We start from the raw sequence: 18,698 nt of genomic DNA, 5'->3' as shown, positions 1-18,698 counted from the left end.
AGATCCTCTCCATTTTTTTTGTCACGGGAGAGAATAAAGTGTAATTTCTCACCTTTAATTTTACAAGTGGGACCAGCAATAAATAAGAGAGAAAATGTATTGAATGGTGAGATCTTCTACCGGATACTATCCAGTTTTTTTTCCACTGGAGATGATCCATTCCCTACATAGAGAGGTGGGGCTGATTAAGGTCAAGGTGAGTAGGCGATTACGTTGCACGCGCCATATCACTTATGAGTTATGACTGGGAGTGGATCTTCTCCAGTGGAAAAAAAACTGGATAGTATCCAGTAAAAGATCTCGCCATTCAATACATTTTCTCTCTCATTTATTGCTGGTCCCACTTGTAAAATTAAAGGTGGGAGATTACACTTTATTCTCTCCAGTAACAAAAAAAATGGAGAGGATCTATTTCCCTCTATGTAGTACTAACTTAGAATCGTTTTACATTTTGAGAAGTGCTATGGCATCACTTTTGTTAAATTCTGGCCAACACTTAATCATCAAAAGAAAATTGAATGATTTTATATTATTAGATACAATTTTACACTATTAAAAATATCATTGATAGTTATTTGATGGCTAAAAATTACAAAATTTACTGCTCCGTAGGCTTTCTCTTACATTTTTATTTATTTTTCAAGAAAACAGGGCATTTTATGACTCTTCCTTCCATAGCTCCATGCCTGTTTCCAATCCTGATTCCATTGCAATACTTATAGTGAAACGAAGAGAAGAAAAACATTAGAGAAACCAGATTAACTCCAAGCATGTCACTCAACAAAGACATGAGAAAATCGTCACTCAATAGTGTTGACATGTTTTGGCACCTCACTTCAATTATATAATACTAATGTATCATATTCATTTGTTCTCTTGTTTATTAAATATGTATAAAAGTAATAAAGATTGAATTAGTTTAGATGACAAATAATTTTTAATTTAAATAAAATATTTTGAATTCAATTTTGAAAATAATAAATTCATTATGATATTCACATTATATATAAAAAAATAATGACACCTCCTATAATTATTTACTTTATCATAAAATTATCATCTCCATGACATCAACTTTGTCCTCAAAATCGCACAAAAAACTAAAAACAACTAAAGTCCAGTTTGAATAAAGAGTTTAATTAAGTTCCTTTTGAAAAATAGCTTAAATAATAAATGCTTATATTAAAAATAGCTTATAAATAATTTATTTTGTATTTGGTTTTTTAATTTTAAAAGTGTTTGTTTTAAACAAAATGTAATAAAAAAAAATTTTATTATGAGAAAAGTAATTTTTTTTAACTTCTCCATAAGCACTTAAATAGCTTTTTAAAAGGTACAATTTAATTTAAAAATTACACCAGACATTAATACTATACATTTTCATAAGTTAAAAGTAAAAAAAAAAAGTTACTTATAAACCTATCCAAACATATCCTAAATATTATTAATTCTATATAGCTAAGCTTCTTTTAAAAAATCATAATATAATTTCCACCAGCCTAGCAGGCATGATCCCCTTAAAGATACAATTACAAAACAGAAAAGCTCTGCATACAAGCGATTAGGCCTTGTAAGCATTACAAGTCAATTAACCACTAACCCCCAAAACGCGCTTCTAGTGTTATGTCCCTTACACGCGCTATATAACAGATCCCGCGTATATATAACTACCAAATTTAAAAGATTTGTTTTCTTCTTCATTCTCATTCTTTCCAAATTTTCTCGTTCTTCTTCTCGCGCATTTTTCCATGCTTTTTCGATCGTTTTTTTTTTCACTCATTTCTCATTGGTTTGTTCTTCGTCATTGACGTTAGTTCCTCTCTCTGTAACTCCAGCTTCGTTTTCTTTTCGATTTTCTGGTTTCTGAAATCAAAGTTTGAACTCGTTTTGAAGATAATGGATGATTCAACCTCAGATTGTCAGCTGAATCAGGGCGAAGTGAATTATGAATTTGAATCTAACGAAGTTCCTGAGGTTTGATTTACATACGATTACTCTGAATTTTGTTGCAGTTATTTGTATAGCATTGTGTAGCTAAATAATTCGTGAACATTGACTGTGAAATTAACGCATGAACATAAATCTGTGGATCGAATTTAATGTATTAGTTTTGATTAATTATCTGCAATTTATAGCAGACGCTCGGATGTAGATCAGAATTTTTGGGTGTATTTTTGGGGGAAGTGTGGGTGTATTTACAGTTTATGGCTTTTTTTGTTATTTTAGTTGAGTTGTTGTCGTTCGGGTGTATTATATCAGACATGATTGGGTGTATTTTTAGTTTTTGACATGGTGTATTCTGTAGCCTCTCTCTCTTGTTGATGAGCAGTTTGTTCCCAAGGTTGGAATGACATTTACTACCCTTGAAGATACTGAAAAATTTTACAGGAACTACGCCAAGGCTGCAGGGTTTTCTACAAGAGTTCGGAGCACAAATAGGAAGGGAAACGAGATTAAGAATCAATTGATTATATGTAGCAAAGAGGAAAAATGGAAATCTAAAATATCTCCGATCGAGAAGACGAATCCGACAACTGGTTTAAACTGTCCTGCAAGAATTTATATACACACATTGAAGGATGTTGGTGCTTGGATCATTTCAAAGGTTGTGCTGGATCATTCGTCATACAATAGAGAATAACGAGGAGGCTAGTATTAGACCAAGCAAAACTTACCAATCATTTGTTGCAGCTGTAGGGGGTCACCGCGAGTTAAATTTTATTGAAAAGGATGTGAGGAATTACATTACGAGAGAAGTGTAGAATATTTCTGAACAAGAAGATGCAAAGGAATTTGACAAATATTTGTTAAGAATGAAAGAAAAGAATCAGAATTTCTTTTTTGAGCTTGAACTCGAGGAGGATCAATCGATTAAGCTGGCTTTTTGGGCCGATGCAAGAAGTAGAGCTGCCTTTGAGTATTTCGGAGATGTTATTTCATTTGACACCACCCACAATACAAACAGGTAACAAATTGTCCTTGTTTATGATGCTAAATTAATGTATTTTTATGAATCCGCGGCAGAGGTGTATATTGGGTGTTTTTGGGTGTATACAAAGCATTTGTTGGGTGTACCTAATGATTTTCCATTCTGCACTATGGTAATTTGTTTCAGGTATAATTTGGTTTGTAGTTCTTTTGTCGGGGTGAATCACCACGGTCAGTCAACACTTCTTGGATGCTCTTTGATGAAAAACAAAGAAATTGAATCATTCAAATGGTTATTTCAATGTTGGCTTCGTTGCACGGGAGAAAATACTCCGAAAGGGTTTCTCACCGATCAATGCGCATCAATGAAAAGGGCTTTAAAGGCCTGTATGCCAACAATAATTCACCGTTGGTGTATTTGGCACATCATGAAGAAGATTCCAAGCAAATTAAACGGGTACAAGGGACATGCAGAAATTGAACAAGAAATGAGCGAAGTCTTTTGGAACTCTCATAGTAAAGACTCATTTGATAGGAATTGAAATGATTTTCTGCTGAATTTTGGTCTTGTGGACAACAAGTGGCTTTCAAGTAATGTTTGTTTAAAATCTGCAGCAGAGGTGTAAATTTAATTTTTTTTCGGGTGTATTTATAGTCTTTGTTTAGGTGTATTCTGCAGATATCTATGAAGACCGTCATATATGGGTTCCAATCTATTTGGATCACCACTTCTGGGTAGGGATGAGAAGCATACAAAGGAACGAGAGCATGCATTCATTTTTTAACAAGTTTATTACCCGGAACAGCTCGCTTATTCAATTTGTCAAACAATACGATAATTGCCTCGGAAGCAGGGAGCAAGCAGAGAGAGAATCAGATGCTGCAAATTTTTATACGGTCATACCGTGTGCAATCAAATTCTCCATTGAAGCTCAGTTTTAAGATGCGTACACTCATCAAAAGTTTAGGGAAGTCCAAGCACAATTAAGAGGAAAGGCAAATTGCATCACTAGATTAACGAATTTCGCTCTAGGCTATTTAGTATACGAAGTTGGAGAACAAGTTTCCAGCTCAATATTCAACAAGTTTGTGGTTACTTATGACTCAGTAGCAGTCGAGGTAAAATACCAATGCTTATTATTCGAATCAAGAGGGATATTATGCCGTCACGCACTAAGCGTGTTAAGCTTTGAACGAGTGAGCCAAGTGTCACCTAGATATATACTGGAACGATAGTGCAAGAAGGTAAATAGGCGACACACACACATCAATAGCAACCACGACGAGCCACTGTTGGAGCCAAGAAGCAAGAGGTTTGACCAATTGGTTTTTTGTTCGCAAAATATTTGTGAATTTACATTAAAATCGAAGGAGCTGACTGCAATTCTGCACCGTGCGTACGATAACTTCATGGTTGAGATGGAATCATTGAAAGCCAAAAGGAATGGCACATCTTCTTTATCTCACGAAGACGCCAACTTGGAATCCGTTAACGAGCTTCAAAGCCCTCCAAGAATTCGAACAAGAGGACGTCCAAAAAATAGGCTAGGTTTAAAGTTGGACAAACAGATTGCAAATGCCACAAAGAAGAAGAAAACGAAAGGTTTAAACGAGATAAAAGTGATGTTCTTTAAATATGTGGTGATTGAGTTTATTTTTCTCGTTAATAGTTTAGCTAATATGTGAGTTTGTTATATTCAGTTAAACCTCTTTGATACTGCATCAGTGGTGCATTCAAATTCCAGCTAATATCAAGGACGTGTTATGAATTATCAGTTCAGGGCACTAGTAGCAGCGGATAACTCTTTGGGTGTATAGTTACAGAATATGGGTGTAAAAGCACTATTCTTTTGGGTGTATTTATGAATTTTCTTGTGTTTCACATTTTACATATATATATATATATATACTTCAGAATCTTGTTTTTATGTTATAAAATACTGTTTGTTTTTTTTTTTACAACGGTTTAAGGGGTTTAGGTATTAGGGTTTAGGGTTTTAGGGTTTACGATTTAGGTTTTAGGGTTTACGGGTTAGGGGTTAGGGGTTAGGGTTTAGGGATAAAGCATTAGTGGATAGAAGTCTGGTATATATTTAACTTTTTTTGGGTGTAAAATGAGATCTTATGGGTGTAAAAATCAATGATTTGGGTGTATAGTAGTTTGGTTGGTTTAGGGTTTAGGGTTTAGAGTTTAGGGTTTTAGGGTTTATGATTTAGGATTTAGGGTTTAGGGTTTAGGGTTTAGGGTTTTAGGGTTTTAGGATTTTAGGGTTTAGGGTTTAGGGGTTAAGTTTTTAGGGTTTAGGGTTTAGGGTTTAAGGTTTAAGGTTTTAAGGGTAAAGCATCAGGGTATAGTAGTTTGGGTGTATATTCAACTCCCTTGTGTGTATATCAACTTTCTTTGGGTGTAAAATTTTATGTTTTGGGTTTATATCTCGTTATATGTTTTACTTCATACTTTACCACCTGTAATACAGAGCTTTTGAATACAGCACAGACAGTTTAACTATGGAAAATAATTTCATTGAATAGAAGTTGTTTATAAATGCAAATTTTTACAGTAGTTTGTTCTATTTACAAGACTACCTAACAGTTACATTAATCAGTCTCAATATCATTAGAATCTATCTGGCAACATAGACTCAATAACAATGAGGATAGCTTGGACAGTCTTATTGCATTACTTCCTCTAATGGCTTCAACTTTGTCTTGATTCATTTCATGGAATAAAATCCGGGAAGCATATTCTACTCTAAAGTGGTACACCTCGTCCTACAGTTAAAAGGAATATTGTGTTTAATCAACCATGTTAATTGAGTAAAGTAATACAGAGTTATTTAGTTTTAAACACATTTACCTGGGTCCAATTGTCTCACTCATACTTCTGTCTTTTAATGTTTGCGGGCTCAAATATCTCAAGCCACTTCATTACGTAAATAGCACAACCATAGCTGAAAACAAAGAAAATAAATTACAAATTACATATAGAAAAGTTTAATTTTCAGAGTGAAAGATTTATACCTTGTCTTTTGGCCCGAGATGTTAAGGTATGGTGGTTTAATTTTCTTGTCCTTGTCCCTTGTCTTCAGAGATGCCCCCTAGCATATACTTTAATTCGTGAAATTACATATCCCTTAAAACACAAAACAAATCAGTAATACATGAATAATTTCAAAAAAAGGGATACACCCAAAGGAGCACAAAGTTACACCTTATATTGAACAGAAATACACCCAACTATTAAAATATAGAACACAGAAACAACTTACAATGAATGTATTCAGGACAGTTCTCTCATCAGACGGAGATTTCGTGTGATATGGGTCGACTATATAAAATTTTCGCTTTCTTGTATCAGTCAACCATAACCACCAATGTTGTGAATGGCAAACAGGTGCAAAAATCTAAAAAATGTTCAGATTGAACACTGTTTTAGTTTATTTGGCACATAAGTAAAAAATGGTAATAAGAATTTTTAGAAATGAAACTTACATAACGATGCGATGCTAATTTTTTAAGGTCCAAGAAGGGTATAAACATTGGGTAGTCTTCCACCCTAAATGGCTTATTGTTATTAGGCTGTAAGAATACCCCTTTTGGATAATTTCCTAGGGCCATGTTCTGCAAAAATTGTGAACCACCAAATGAATACAAAAAATACACCCAAACGAACACATGAAATACACCCAATATAAGACAGAAAATACACCCGAATGAATGTAGAAAATACAACCAAAATTTGTTGAAACAACCCTTACTACAATATCAGGGGGGATACAATATACTTCTTCTTGAAACCTCTTAATCTTTTGCTGGTTTAGGATGAAGCACATGACAGAGACAATCTAGAAAAAGATGCCGAAATCAATTTTACATCAATCAGCATTGCAGTTAATTTTGGTGATAAAAACATTAATGTTATTGTAATATTACCTCAACTTCTATATACGTTTCAGGTGCGAGTGATGCAAGGTGGAGTTTTGACAAATTGTATCTATCTTGGGCTTGGAGTGTGCAGATGGTGTCAAACTCATTAGTTAGTCCAATTGCGTATGTCTTCACTCGTATGGCCCAGAGGTAGCATTTCTCTTTCATGTCAGAAGTAACTTCATTCGTCCTCGCAGGAGTTTCAAACTTCTTGAAACTCTCTGCGCCACTCTCCTTTGGAATCTGCGGACTTTTTTCTTTTGTTGTCACCCCACCACTTGTAATTTTTTGTACCTGATCCCCTAATTGTTCTAGCAGTTTTGGGATTTCTAGAGTTTTTGCCCTTGCTCCGTCTTGCGTTGACGCCATAGTTGTCAGAACCGAACCGGTGATCGAACCGGTCAGGTTACTGGGTCACTGGGTTATTGGTTCAACCGGTGAGTCACTGGTTGAACCGTTTAACCCGGTCCTATATAAATAAAAAATAACTAAAAATTTAAAATACATATTTTCACTAACATTTTAAGAATATTAAACTATTTTAAAATAATATGGAACAGGAATAATAAGTATTTTGTTATTTTTATTCTATCATAAATATTTTTATTTTGTTTTTGTATTAAAATAACTATTATTTTTAAATTTCAATAATTTATTAATTAGTTTATTTCTATTATACTATTATATACTACAAGTATTTATTAAAAAAATAATATTAATATATATTATATAATTATAAAAAAAAGAATAAGTGAGTTTATAATTATTGTTAAATAAAAATATAATTAAAAAGATCGAATTTATAACTAAAATTAAAAAAAAATTAAATAAAAGTAAATTATTTGATAAAAGATATATATATATATATATATATATATATATATATATATATATATATTTGCATATAAATGCATAAGAAATGTAACAGCCTAGCGACTGTGAGAGTGTTTTAGTTCTTCGAGGTCAGGGGTTCGAACCCTCTCTCCTACAATTTGAACAAATGTGTATTTTCAATTGGTTCAGTCGGACCGGTCTTGTCTAGTCCGATTTTTACAACAGTGTTTTAGTTCTGGGGCTGGATTACTACGTGATCATGTATAACGTATTATAAAAATAAGAATATACGAAAGGAGCTGGGGAAAGTGTGGGTGTGCCTCCTTCAAGTTGTTGGGGGGTTCAGGAGTGCTGCACGGTTACATAAAATTAATTATGATGTAAAAAAATTAGTCATGGATCAATCGTGAAAATATACACCCCAACAGGGGCAATATACACCCAAATTGTAACCAAATATATACCCAACACTATTTCTTACCTTTTGTAGTTCCTTCAAATTGTAGCAGAGAGGTTAGTTCATTTTCTGTCTCAGGTGTTCGGCATAGTGGTTGTTTGGGACAGTGGTAGACAAACTTGAATCGGATCTCTAAACAAGAAGAAAAATAAAAGGTTAACAATGTGAGTTTTTCATATAAATGCATAAGAAATGTAACAGCCTAGCGACTGTGAGTAGGGGTGGCAAAGTGGGCTGGCCCGCCCCGCCCCGCCCCGCCCCGCCAAAGCCCTCCCAAATATGGGGCGGGCCGGCCCGCCCCGCCAAACTAATATGGGTCCAACTTGCTACCCCGCCCCGCCAAAGTGCGGACTGGCGGGTTGGCGGGCCGGCCCGCCTCTTTTTTTTTTAACTATATATTTTCTTTTATAATTAAATTCAATTTAACATACTAACTTACTAAGTACTAGCGATTATTTTATTTTATAATAAAATTATTTCATCAAAATAGTTTTTTAACATATAAAATAATATCTTAAATTAATTATTAATCCTAAAAAAATTTATAATTAACCATTATAACTTTTTTCATTGAAAATAACATAACAAATAATAAGTATCAAAGTCTCAAACATAAGTGCATAACAATAATAAAACAAAAACATAATCCACACATAAATTCTACTATAATTAAAACAAAACACACAACATAATTCATAAATCAACAAGACACCCAAAAAAAAGTCCTTAAATCAATCCACATAAATCAATTATCAACTTCCAAATCAATAAAATTTGAATCTGATCCAGAAGTTGCAACACCGCCTCGCCTAGCACCTTGAGGATTCACATCTTCACCTTCACCTATAATTAGAAGAATACCCAAATTTAGAACAAGATATAAATACTTAAGTATTATATAAATATTAAATTAGTAACTAACAATCTAATTACCATCAACGAAGCCTTTATTCCAATTGCGAGTACAAATCACAGCTTCAACATTTTCTGGCAACATTCTACTTCTATATTTGTTAATGACATGAGCTCCAATACTAAAGGCAGATTCCGATGAAACCGTAGTAATTGGAATACTCAATAAATCACGGGCCATGATTGATAACTTCGGATAACGACTCTCATATAATTTCCACCATTCCAAAACATCTAAATCTTCAAAGCAATCCTTTGACAAAAGTGGCTCCTCCAAGTATGTGTCAAGTGGATTCTTTCCACTAGAAACCTCAGCTTGATGGTTACGTTTCATCAATTTCTAGCAAAATAGAAATAATTCCATCTTGTTAGGATAGAATAATGACAATCAATAATATAAGAGAATTAAAATATGTTAAACATTACTTACGCCAACAATCGCAAGTCGCTTCTTGCTTGCACTTTCAGGGGTATGAGTCATGGATGAAGACTGAATACTAGGTCCTTGTGCTTCAACAGTTGGAGGAGAATTCTTGTCATATTTTTCAAAAAGCTTGTATAATTTCTTTTTCACATGTTCCACCTTTCCTTTTGCAGTCTCAGCATCAATCTCTTCATACATAAGCTCTAAAGTAGAAATCTTAAGCCTAGGATCAAGAATAGCACCAAATGCAAGAATGATACTATACTTTTCCCAATACTTCTTAAATTTGTTCATCATCTTTTCTCCCATGCTCCTTAGAAGCTCATCTTCACTTGTCAAACTTCCCATCAAAACACATTGAATATGATACACTTGTAGAAAATACAAATTCGAAGTAGGGTAAGATGTGCCAGAAATCAGATTAGTGGTTTCATAAAAGGGGTATAAAAATTCACATATCCTTTCAGCTCTTCCCCATTCATCAACCGAAGGACAATATTTATAAGCATGATCGGTTGCCTTCAAATACTCAAAGGCCTTCCGATACTTGATAGCACTTTCGAGCATAATGTATGTAGAATTCCATCGAGTAGTAACATCTAGATGCAACCCACTTGTAAAATTCAAACCATGAATCGCAGAAACACATTCTTTAAACCTTATCATTCTACTTTCCGATCCCCTTACATATTTCACACTTTCCCTAATCTTATCCAATGCATCATGAGTAATTTTTAATCCATCTTGTACAATAAGATTCAAGATATGAGCAGAACAACGAATATGAAAGAACTCCCCATCACACAACAACCAATCATGCATATTTAATGTACTTTTCAAATGATCTTGGCATGTATCATTAGCAGATGCATTATCTAGTATAAGAGTCATAATCTTCTTTTCAATTCCCCACTCATTTAAAAGCTCAAAAATCTTAGAAGACAATTCAAATCCCGTGTGAGGAGGAGGCATATGACAAAAACTCAAAATTTTACTTTGCAATTTCCAAGTTGAATCAACAAAGTGAGCAGTTAAGCATAAATAACCCTCTATAGTGATGGATGTCCACAAATCAGAAGTCAAACAAATTCTATTAGGAATGCTTACTAAAGTACTTTTAAGCTTTTCTTTTTCCCTTGTGTAAATTTTCAGCACATCCTCCTTAAGAGTATTTCTAGTAATCAGGCTTAGAGTTGGACTGATGTATTTTACCCAATTCCTAAATTTCTTATTATCAACAATAGAAAAGGGAACATCACAATCAATCACAAAGGCAGCAAACATCTCACGCGATACATGATTATCTATCTTGAGAGCTCCCATTTTATTTTGCATTTCTATCAAAGTTTGACCAATATCCTCAAAATCTATTTTCACGCACCTGTCTAAATGACGCTTAAGTGACGATGTCCCATATTGTTTACCACCAGCCTTAAACTTCTGTTTGCATCCATCACATTGAGCACGATCTATACCATCATCACCAGGTCCAAGCTTTGTGAAATATCTCCACACATCAGATGTTGTTGCCTTTGTCTTTTTCTTTTTAATATCTTCTGCCGTTTCAGATGTTTCCATATTTTCAGGATTTTGTGTTACATTTCCACCATCAACTTCCATAGAGAAAGAGTTATCCATAGCAAAATCAACAACTCAACCTAAATAACACAAATACATCAGACCTGAACCATCAATAATTTTCAATAAGTTTGCATTGAAACAAATACATCAAGCATCCCAAAAAGGCAAAAAGCAGTAAAGCAACTATCAAAGAAAACATATCAACATAAATAAGAAATTAACAATAAACACTTAAACAGTCAATAGCATATTCAATCAGTTAAACAAATTCACAAAAAATATGAAAAGTAATATATGATTATATCTGCATTAGAATACATTTTGTGTAGGTATAGGATTATGTGTACGTTTCTGAAACGAGCATCATTCATTAGGATATTGCTTTATTCACCTGCAAGATTAACATCAGTATGAAGTATCCTAATAATAAAATATTTGGCTAATCAAGCCAATGAGCAAAAATTACTTTCGTGAGTGCAAATTGATGCATAAGGAAGGGTTGGTGTTGGTATATATACAATAATATCTCCTGTATGCATACAAAAGCTCCAAGGAACTTGTTTCTGATTTTCAAAACCTCATTCATCTCATCTTCACTACTTGTCGATGAAAACTTCATTGCTAAAATAACAACACAGGACCATCTTCTCTAGTAGCAACAGATGAGATATTTCATGCAATAAACTGAATAAAGTATGTTTGGGGTTTATGTTAGGATTTCGATTTATATGATAGTCACAGAGTCCTAACAAAAACTAGGTAAATTGTAATCACAGACACAGTTCCTTATTTAAAAAAAGAAGAAGATAAAAAATCTTCACTTACCTGAAAGTCTGAAACACAGTCGCCAAGAAGCAGAGGAGGAGAGAGGAGCACGCCGGGATTCCGCCGGAGGCTGGACACAACCGTCGAGGCCCGAGAGGCAAAGGAGCCAAGGAGGAGAGATGAGAAGAGGATAGAGTAGAGGGAAGTCCAAACAGCGCCGCCGGGAGTGCGATTCGGTGAGGACTGGCGCGAATCGTGATGAGACAGGGACCGGCGACTGAGAGGGCGACGACGATGAGCTGCAAAGGAGGAGAGATGAGCAGAGGAAGTGCGATTCGGTGAGGCAGCGACCGGCGACTGGGAGACCGATGGGCGACGACGATGAGCTGCTGAAGGAAGTCGAGGGCGAGGCGATGGTCAAGGTCTCAGGGACAGGGACTCACCGACTCAGGGACAGGGTCAGGGTCTCACTCTCAACTCTCATTCTCTCAAGGACAAGGAGTCAAGGTTAGGGAAGCTGGGAAGGGAAAATGGGAAATTAGGGCCGGCTGTGTTGAACTGTTGATTGTGGGAAGGAAAAGTAAAAATTTTTTATTTATATGATATGTAAAATTACAAAAATACCCTTAAAAAAAATAAGGTGTCAGCCCGCCCCGCCAGCCCGCCCCGCCCCGCGGGTTTGGCGGTGCGGTTTAAGCGGTTTTTTAAATTTTGGCGGGTTCAAAATCTCGGCCCGACCCGCCTTTTTTGGCGGTTTTGGCGGTTTGACCCGGCGGGTTCGACCCGTTTTGCCACCGCTAACTGTGAGAGTGTTTTAGTTCTTCGAGGTCAGGGGTTCGAACCCTCCCTCCTACAATTTGAACAAATGTGTATTTTCAATTGGTTCGGTCGGACCGGTCTTGTCTAGTCCGGTTTTTACAACAGTGTTTTAGTTCTGGGGCTGGATTACTACGTGATCATGTATAACGTATTATAAAAATAAGAATATACGAAAGGAGCTGGGGAAAGTGTGGGTGTGCCTCCTTCAAGTTGTTGGGGGGTTCAGGAGTGCTGCACGGTTACATAAAATTAATTATGATGTAAAAAAATTAGTCATGGATCAATCGTGAAAATATACACCCCAACAGGGGCAATATACACCCAAATTGTAACCAAATATATACCCAACACTATTTCTTACCTTTTGTAGTTCCTTCAAATTGTAGCAGAGAGGTTAGTTCATTTTCTGTCTCAGGTGTTCGGCATAGTGGTTGTTTGGGACAGTGGTAGACAAACTTGAATCGGATCTCTAAACAAGAAGAAAAATAAAAGGTTGAAATATTTTTGAAAAACTCACTTGCGTTGACGTTCCCTCTTGCGTTGCTACTTCTTCTTGGCTTGAATCAGTCAAGTCAAGGCTGAATGATGGCAACGGATCTGGTTGAGGAACATACGATGCTGTCCATGCCATCATCATCAGCGCAGCAGCATCTTCTGGGGATGGATAACTGCGTGATCATGTATAACGTATTATAAGAATAAGAATATACGAATGATAACAAAACATTGATTTTACTCTGATGAACTTACATTTTATAAGGAGTTGGGGGAAGCGTGGGTGTGCCTTCTTCAAGTTGTTGTGGGGTTTAGGAGTGCTGCACGGTTGCATAAAATTAATCATGATGTAAAAAAACTAATCATGGATCAATCGTGAAAATATACACCCCAACAGGGACAATATACACCCAAACTATAACCAAATATACACCCAACACTATTTCTTACCTTTTTGTAGTTCCTTCAATTTGTAGCAGAGGGGTTAGTTCATTTTTTGTCAAAGGGTGTTTGTTCAATTTTGGGCATAGTAGTTGTTTGGGACAGTGGTAGACAAACTTGAATCGGATCTCTAAACAAGAAGAAAAATAAAAGGTTAACAAAGCCTTAGAAAATAAAAAGGTTATAAGGTTGAAATATTTTTGAAAAATTCACATTGTAAGCCCTTCGAACAGTGTCTCTTCCCTCACAACCATCATATTCTCTTCAGCCGGCTCACTGGCTGACTCTTCAACCAGACTCAACCTAAAAAATATCCTAAGAAAGTCAAAAATACACCCGAACAATTCAAAAGAAAGACAGGCTTTTTTTTTTGAGAACTTACATACTTGCAGTTTTTGCTTTTTTTTTCTGCCTTTTTTTCTCGAATAAAACAATAAAAGACTTTTTTTTCTAAATATATATATATATATATATATATATATATATATATATATATATACAGAATTAGAAGTAGAAGGTAATAAAAGAATAAAAGCAACGGTTATTTCAAAGAGAAATTACATGCTCTCTACGGGTTTGTTTACGCTACTTTGGTCTGTCTGTCCTTGAGAGGAAGGATCATCACTTCCCAAGTTTACGTCCGGTATTCTAAACATAATAGAGTACATGTTATTCACAAAAAATACCATACTGTTAAATCATGATAACAAGATTTTATCAAATAAAGCTTCTTATGTTTTAGATGAGACATAGTGACCTTCCGTCAATTGCAGGTCAACTTCCTTCTCCCTGCGAAACAAGAAACAATTATTAGCAAAGAAAACACCCTAAAATCTGAAATACACACCCCAATAAGACATACCCCTCTGCAGCAGATTTTTCATTGTTTTCCCTTAAGAATTCATCTAAATCTTCAGTTCCAATTTTAGATCTGATAGTACATGCATAAAAGAACATGTTAACAAATATAATTTTGATGATAGACGATAATATAGCTTACAAAGTATTGTACCCATGATAGGATTGAGCTTACTCAGGAGATGAATCCTCAACAACGACCTTTTTCTTTTTGGATTGTGTCTTGGAAAAAAAAAAACAAGTATGAATCAAAAATACAAAATTAATTTGGTCACAAAAAACTATCCAAAGAAGTGCTTACTTTTTTGGTGTTCTCTGAATTTTTTTTCTTTGTTTTTTGTTTCTCCACTGGTGATGATTCTTCGCTTCTATAAGTTAATAAGAGACACTCTGTTAATACATGAAATCTTGATAATAAACCCAAAGGAAATGAGTAATAATTTTAGAACATTACTCATCAGTTGATTCAGATTCTGAATCAGAATCCTCCTGGATCTTTTTCTTTTTTTGGACTCCATTCTGGAAGGCAAACAATCATTATTTAAAAACATTCTAAAAGGGATAAAATACACCCAAATGAATGCACAAGATACACCCAAATGAATGCACAAAATACACCCAAATGGAGAAACAAAATACACCCAAATGGATAAACAAAATACACCCAAGTATGTTACTTATTTTTTGGCTTTTCGAGTGGGTTGTTTTCTTGTTGAATCCTCTGAGTCTTCTTCAATTTCAGACTCAGAGGTAAAATGGTCACTTTCAGTTATTTCAGTCTCATATGATGATGTTGAACTTGCCTTCCTTTTTTATTTTTTTGGTTTCTTCTTTTTTTTTTTTCTTTTTTTTATTTCTTTCATTTTTTCCTTTGTTTCAGCCATCTTTACAATCCCCTAAAACATTAGAAATTTTAGTTAGCAGTATTTAGGTAAATAAAATACACCCAAGATATTTTGTTCACTTACCATATGTTCCTCCATTTCTGCCCTTATTTTTTCAACCAACTGCTCCTTAGTCCAGTTGGCAATCCAGGGTTCTGAAGGTCTTTCTGCCCTCTTCTTGTCTTTATTTTTTGATAGATGAAAGTAAATTATCATCAGGACAAAGAGGCAACCATCAACTGCCTTTTTCTTTTTAGCTTGTAATCTGTTATGCCCTTTATGATAAAACTCAAAACATGTCCTTCCCAGTTCCGTTATGTTATTGTGTCCATCTCGAAAATTGGGGCCAGGTGCACAGGTGAGATTTTGTTTATTGTCGTTGGTAACAGGAACGCCATCTGTATATAGAGGATGAAAATCCTCTTGAACATGAGGCGATCCTGTTCATTATCAACGGCAATAGCCATCATCTCATCTGTCATATTTTTTAGGGTCTTACCCTGGAATCTTCTAAAAATTTGTTTGTCATCTTCAGAAAGATCTTTATAATTGACTTTCTGAGGAAATAGATCTCCTACAAAAAGAAAAACAACATAGTATGAAAATCAGTTCAAATACACCCAAGCATCAATTGAAATACAACTGAATATAGCTCATATACACCTATAATTTTTAGCGAGTTACCTGACGCGTTGATGCCAAGCGCAGCCCCTATTATTTTTTGTCTTACTTTAAATGAACCGTAGCCGGTTTTTAGTCTGTTTTCCCCTAATTTGAAGGAGTTAGCCAACTCCCTTAATATTTGGTGATGCACCCTTAGCGGCGGGATGTGCATCAGGCCACCAAATCTCAAATCCCTAACAAGTGTTTTCTTCTCCTCGCTTATGTTTCTGAATTTCTCACTTAACAAATGTGTTGCAAACTTAAGGTCTTTGGTTTGCTGTAAACAAAGCAAAATTATAGTCAGATATATTTCTATTATATAAAACTGATTTAATCTAAGACATATATTTGTTCTTACATTTTTTTCAGCTTGGTTTCTGCCTGCCATTTTTTCTGAAATGAAAAATACACCCGTAGATTTCAGTAAGATACACCCATAGATATGATTCAGATACACCCATAGATATCAGTCAGATATCACTCAAACATGCATTAATATACAAGGTCAAGCAACATTACAAGGTCAAGCAATATACACCCATGGACAAGCAAATATTAGAACAGTTGTAACTGTTGACTATATTACAGTATATCAGTTCAGAAACATACACCCAACAAATTATACCATATACACCCAACAAATTACTCCATATACACCCACCAAATTACGCAATATACTCCCAAAAATCAGTTACCAGAAGAACTAGAACAACAAGAACAGTAACACCTAGAACAACTAAGAAGAATAGTATAACCTAGAACCAAGAATAACAGTAAAACCTAGAACAAGTAGAACATTAAAAACTATAAAATGAGACCTAGAACAAGAAGAACAGTAAAACCTAGAAGAACATAGAAGAACAGTAAAATCTAGTTCTTCGGTTTCGAAATGTGAAAAATATACAAGATGAGTAAAATAGTAACGTAACGTACCTTGAGTATTATAACTTTATTTTTTCTGGAGATTGTTGATGGAGAGTTCTATATTGTATTGATGGAGAGTTCTAATCTTCGCGACGAGTCCTATCTCTGCAGTTTGGAATGTTGCTCGAAAATGAACGGTTTGTGTTTTCTTCGAAGGGCTTGGAGAAGTGGAAGAGTGCGCCATTAAGGAGCGCTATTCGCGAAGAGCAACCGTTGAGTGGGGCGCGTGTAATTTACGCTCCATTCAAAGTGAGTGAGTGCGCGTGTGAATGAAGTGTGGGCTGGAAACTTGTAGGACTTTTTTGCTTGTATGTGTAGCAGGCCTGATTATTAAATTATAATAGTTTCAATTGAATTGAATTAAAAAAATCAATTCACATCATTATAGTATAAATTACAATACTTTCAATAAAATCGGATTAGATTGAAAAATAAAAATTAAATTATCATTTATATTGTAATAAGTTATATCAATTTTATTTTTTAAATTAATCCAAATTATACTTCAGTCTTATCTCATTGGCAAAGAAAAAACTATAAATCTTTTAAAAAATCATATATGAATAATTAATCAATTTATTTTATTTATTTAAAAAGTTTAATTATTCTATCAATCTTTTTAATTTTATCTAATTTTTAAATAAGTTTTTATTTTTTTAATTCAATCCCTAAATCATATCAGATTTTGTAATTAAGTTCTTACTGTGGCAAAAATATTAAAACTAACAGAATATTCTATTAAACAAAATATATATATGCTTAACACTTGACTGAATATTTTATTTTAGTTAATAGAATATTTTATTAATTCTAATATTTTTATCATAATAGAAACTTAGTTACAAAATCTTATATAGTATAAAAACTCATTTATATATATATATATAGAAAGAGACCTAATTAAAAACTTAGTAAGACTATAAGAATCAATAAAATAATAAAATCTTTAAAAAATACAAAAAAATTTTATCCTTCGGTAAGAAAAGAGTTTGTCAAGATTTGGCCCCATTTCGAATATATTCATTAGTTTCTAAATGTTTTTTTATATGATTCCAGTTTTTGAATTTGGAAGTTTTTTCAATGGGTTTTGCTACGGTATAAAAACACATATAGATATATACATGTAGAGAACACATGTTGCATAGTTATTTGTTGTTCGATGACTCTAATATGCTTATTCCACATATGATTTAACAGATGGGTTCAGACTTATGGGAGACAAAAGCTAAAAGACTACTAAGAAGTAGTTAGAAATTGCAGTATATTAAACTATTAATTAAAAAGATTGCAATAGATTAGTAATTAGTTAAATGATTTATTGAATGGTATAAACATCATAATAAATTCATTATTGTTATTGTGGGTCGTGGGTCGTAATTAGTTTTTGGACTATGGGTGTATATTATGCTTTTAGTTATATTTTGTTGAGTTAGGTTTATTGTGATTCATATTTGTTATTGTTGCATTGTACTATTTGGGCACAAAATGAATGGACTTTTTGGTAGAATGTTGAGATATGTCCTAAGATGAAATACGTCTTGTCTGATTAGGAGATTATGAGCCTAGTGAAATAAACTAGGAGATAAAGAGTTGTAGCAACCTGACAAAAAAAAAACGATTGTAGCTACAAGATAAAAAAAAAATAGATATCACTAGTGTGCATGTTGGGTAATTTCTTTAGAAATAGATGAAGATTGAATGTAAAAAATTTGATTAGTGAAGACAAAATATATATAATATAAAAAATATTTTTATAATTATAATTATTATTATAAATATAATAAAT

The sequence above is a fragment of the Arachis stenosperma genome, chromosome 7, assembly GCF_014773155.1.
Source record: "Arachis stenosperma cultivar V10309 chromosome 7, arast.V10309.gnm1.PFL2, whole genome shotgun sequence".
Lineage (NCBI taxonomy): Eukaryota > Viridiplantae > Streptophyta > Magnoliopsida > Fabales > Fabaceae > Arachis > Arachis stenosperma.
The sequence above is the reverse complement of the archived record's forward strand: the minus strand, read 5'-3'. Positions refer to the sequence as shown.